Source organism: Porites lutea, chromosome 1 (genome assembly GCF_958299795.1).
Source record: "Porites lutea chromosome 1, jaPorLute2.1, whole genome shotgun sequence".
NCBI classification, from domain to species: domain Eukaryota; kingdom Metazoa; phylum Cnidaria; class Anthozoa; order Scleractinia; family Poritidae; genus Porites; species Porites lutea.
Genome location: NC_133201.1, coordinates 2600201 through 2604523, shown reverse-complemented (window position 1 = coordinate 2604523; position 4323 = coordinate 2600201). Strand labels below are relative to the sequence as shown.

Genomic DNA, 4323 nt, shown 5'->3' with positions numbered 1-4323 from the left:
GTGGAATTTGTGACATCGCGTTCCAGTCCAAAGACCCTCTTATCTCAAGAAAAACAAAATGGATTGTATCTGCGCCCAAAGAAATATGACTGACTAACAGGAGAATTCTCAGCAATTAATGTAGAAGGTTAGGCCAATTCTTTCCTTCGAATTTGCATCTGTAGACCACTTTTTTGCGAGAAAACAATGGCTGGGCTCGGCGTTACAAAACATGGCAGGGAATCATCACACTAACTGACGGACAAAACAACCACAGTATAGTATTTATTCAGACAAACGCATTTCGGAGAAAAACTTGAAAAACTAGAAATTTGATTAATATTGAGTCATTTAGCCGAAATAAGAACCTTGACGCTCAAAAAAATTGGCTAAAGAAAACGAATCCTGTCAGAACTACAGACTGCAGGTAGTAGTTAATCATTACGCATGTAACAAACCAGCTTCATGGCCTCTTATAAATTAATGTGAGACAAGCAACCCAAATTAAGATTAACATAGTCAGAGTTTAAAACTCTCCACCGTATAATCTACCCGCTAGAAAGAAAAGAAAGAAAATCTCTGAGGGATGAAAACGCTAAAGTCACGTTTCACTAGCTTATGATTTTGTTTGGCCTGTCCATAGTTAATAGAGGGAATGGTTATGAAACCCGACAAAGTTCTTTGTTGTATGTTTTTGTTCTCTTTTTTGGCCTTGACCCTGCACAAAACACAATAGTTGTTTACTCCGTACTGAGGAACTAACCAATAGAAACGTGCTGGTTACGTAATTCATGCATAATGTATGAACGCAAAACAAAAGATTGTGCAGGGTGGTGGACCTTCTAACATAAATCTTGGCATCTTTGTTTGCTCCTTTGATGTTTGCCGGGCTTCATAACCAGTCACCTCCATTAACTATGGCCTGTCAGCACCGGATTTCCAGCTGTTTCATGAAGTACAATAGCAGTGTCATTTAGTCGTTGTGATTGGCTCTTCCCACCGCCGGCGCGCGAAGTCTCCCCTGGGAACCGTTCTAATTATAAATCTACTCGGGAAAGGGTTGACTCCAAGGGCTTGTATGGGAGATGGAGGCTCTATTTGATGGGCTCCTGCAATAGATCGTTTTAGTGCTTTGAAGTTCAGCTTTTTGGCGGCAAGTTGGTGAAAAATTCATTCACACCAGTTCGTGAGTTCCTTTCCGCGGTTTTTGCCCTTTTTCATGTCCGGTATACCCTTAGTGTCATCATACGGCGGTGTCTGAAATCCCCAAGGTTCGTCCCATATCTGCATATCGATAAAACTTGATCTTTTTCCTTGCCCGGCACGTAATCGAAAGTCTCCTCCATAAACGTTCCACAAAGAAGAACAACGCTAAATATTTTCGGTAAAGAAGTTGATTTGGGGGAAAATCTGTTCCACAAACAGCGTATTTATCTTCAGAAGTCAATAAATTTCGTTTGGGTCGTCGCGTAACACTTTATCTACCCTGCGAACAGAGTCTCCTTCGATCTTCCTAGAATGGACAAACTGTTAGCTATTCTTTAGTGCATTGTTTCCCAAAGACGGTCACACTATTGATTTTAGCACAAGCAGAAAGCACATTACTACCTGCTGCATCGTTGCGTCACTCCACATTTCATTTTGTTGTTGTTCCGCTTTGTTGCGTTTCATTACGACATGACGACATGAAATGTATTGCGGCGTTCTTTTTTCTTTACAATCTTTAGTGCAAGGCATCAAAGAAAAAAAGCCACAGAAAAAAGAAGTCACTACAGAGCGTTATAGAGCAAAACGAACTGAGCGACAACTCATGGAAAATATTACAAAATGCTCGTATCCAAAAATGACCGGCCATGAGACGAGAGTTGGACCGGTCAAGTCCACGATCAGGCCGGACATTGTCCGTTGACCGGCCGTTATTTTGGGCCATGCACCATAATGAGTTATTATGGATGCAACAATTTACTCAGTTTACTCGGCTTTTTTGACTGTGTAACTTCGGGAAAATCGACTTTTTATGAAGGGGATGTCACTATAGGCATATTGCCCTCAGTTGAATGCACAGGTGGCCCAAACTCACGTTACGAGGGAAGGGTGTAATGTAGTTACATACAATAGGTGACGCGCCGGTGTCGCGTTACAGGCGACCATTAAAGTATAAGGGACTTTGCATGAGAAATATATTACTGAGATCTGCGAACGCTAAACCTTACTTTTTCTTAAATGAAATTAATAAAAAAGATTTACCTGCAATGTACTCCACTGCGTTTTGGTGTCTGTTTGTCGTTTTACTGAAAACCAGTAAACGACAATCAAACACCAAAATGCAGTGGAATACATTGCAGGTAAATCTTTTTTATTAATTTCATTTAAGAAAAAGTAAGGTTGAGCGTTATTTAGCGTTCGCAGATCTCAGTAATATATTTCTCATACAAAGTCTGTTGTATTTTCAACGGTCGCCTGCAACGCGACACCGGCGCGTCACCTATGGTATGTCATACACCCTTCCCTCGTAACGTGAGTTCGGGCCGCCTGTGTTGAATGCCAGTAAAATGAGAGCTCCACATTTAAGCGAAGCATTATTTGTTTTACAGATGGTTTCCGTCGTATCGTTATATCTTGTATGCACATGGTTATATCCTCGACTCTCTGAGTATGTAGTCATTTCTTCAGCAAAATTTTCTACTGCAGTGAAAAAATCAAATGTTGAAGGACCAACGGAGTCAGCTGAGAAGTCTAAAAACCCTTTACATGAGTTTGAAGTTTATCTACGATATACTTCGTCAGTTAAACAGTTTCCTCTTCAAGCTGAAAGTTGGATCTTACGAAGCATGTCATTATTTTGGCCGAAGAATTCAAAAGTTGTTGTTGTCTTAGATAAAGAAAGTGAAGAAGACAGAAAACACGGTTCTACACTGAATGAGACAACGCGGAATAAAAAGCTAGATTTACGAGTTTGTTACATGGAACCATATCCTCAAGAGATGATTCATCACTGGGGCAAAATGCGAATGTACATGGACATGATGCATGCTGATTTATGTACTAATGCCACGTATGTTGGTTTCGTTGATGTAGACACACTTTTCACGACAGCAGTTACGCCAAGCTTAATTCTGGAAGATGGAAAACCTGTGGTAACAGGAAGAATCGGAGACCCTAGGATTCCTTGTTGGATTGAAAGTGCTGCTTATATACTTGGTCGAAAGCAAGTCATGCAGTGTATGCATTATTTCCCCGTGACATTCAAAACGGCACATATCAGAGAATTTCGTCAGTATGTGGCTAAATTGCACGGTAAAGACTTTAAACAAGTTGTTTCTGAAACAACCCACAAACTCAATATGCATTGGTCATGTTACTGCCATTATAGTACCATGTGCAACTACATGTGGTACTACCACAGAAATGAATACGCATGGCATTTGCAGTATGTCAAACCGACTCGTCCATTAAATGCATCAGTACCGTATGACTATTTCTTCACTGAAGTCAAGCCAGAGGAAAAGATTCCACATCCACGTTCTTCGATACACGTACGCCACTTCATGCTCAATGGAAAATACATGGATGCAATAGAACCAACGGCACGTTTTGTCAATGACACGTTGGTTGAAGGCTTATGTTATTCTTTCGGAATAAAACTCTGTGGCGATCTATGCAGGGAATATAATCAAACTAACATTCATGTCAACTTGTTCAATTTCGAAAACTATGATTGGTTATGGGATAGTCGCTGTATGGAAAAACAAATCAAGCATTACAAAAATGTCGCAGATCTTTTCAACAAAACGTTTTTCTATATGGACTCGAGTGAGGAAATATGCCGTACTATAGCATCTCTTAAATCGTAAAAACGCCAGTGTAATTATATCCAACCAGGTACGGATGCAGGTAATTTAAGGATTTTCCTATACTCCGGGCCCCAGTTCCTGCAAGGCCGATTAGCGCTAATCCAGGAATAAAAATTTTGTTCTAATTTTTGTATTTACCTTCCTATGCATTACCTAGAGTAAAATTCTATGTCATCATTACTGAATCTTGGAGTAAAGACACAAAATTATTTTGTAAGCTCGAGTAACATGTTCATAGACAAGAAAACCTTGTGTAAAAATTGCCTTTTGGAGAATTGTACGCCTCCAAGAACAGTGCTCTCCAACAAAACTCACGATAAAGTAGATTTCCACGTTTTATTCCAATATAAACCACGATCTCTTAGTTTTTCAACAAACACGTTCGCTTCCACTCAACTCTCTCTCTCTCAATTGTCCTTTTTTCTTTTTTAACCCGCATCCGATTAGTTACACAAGGATTGATTTAAGAAAAAAGCGCGTAGTCGTTCGT

General features: G+C 40.0%; 1 long non-coding RNA gene across 1 annotated transcript; it reads right to left on the bottom strand.

The window, feature by feature from the left end:
* Positions 1-235: 235 nt before the first annotated feature.
* LOC140933847 (uncharacterized) lies at positions 236-1085 on the bottom strand. Its single transcript, XR_012165084.1, has 2 exons — positions 902-1085; positions 236-612 (listed from the first exon to the last, which is right to left on the bottom strand). It is a non-coding gene; the product is annotated as an uncharacterized lncRNA (long non-coding RNA).
* Positions 1086-4323: the final 3238 nt, after the last annotated feature.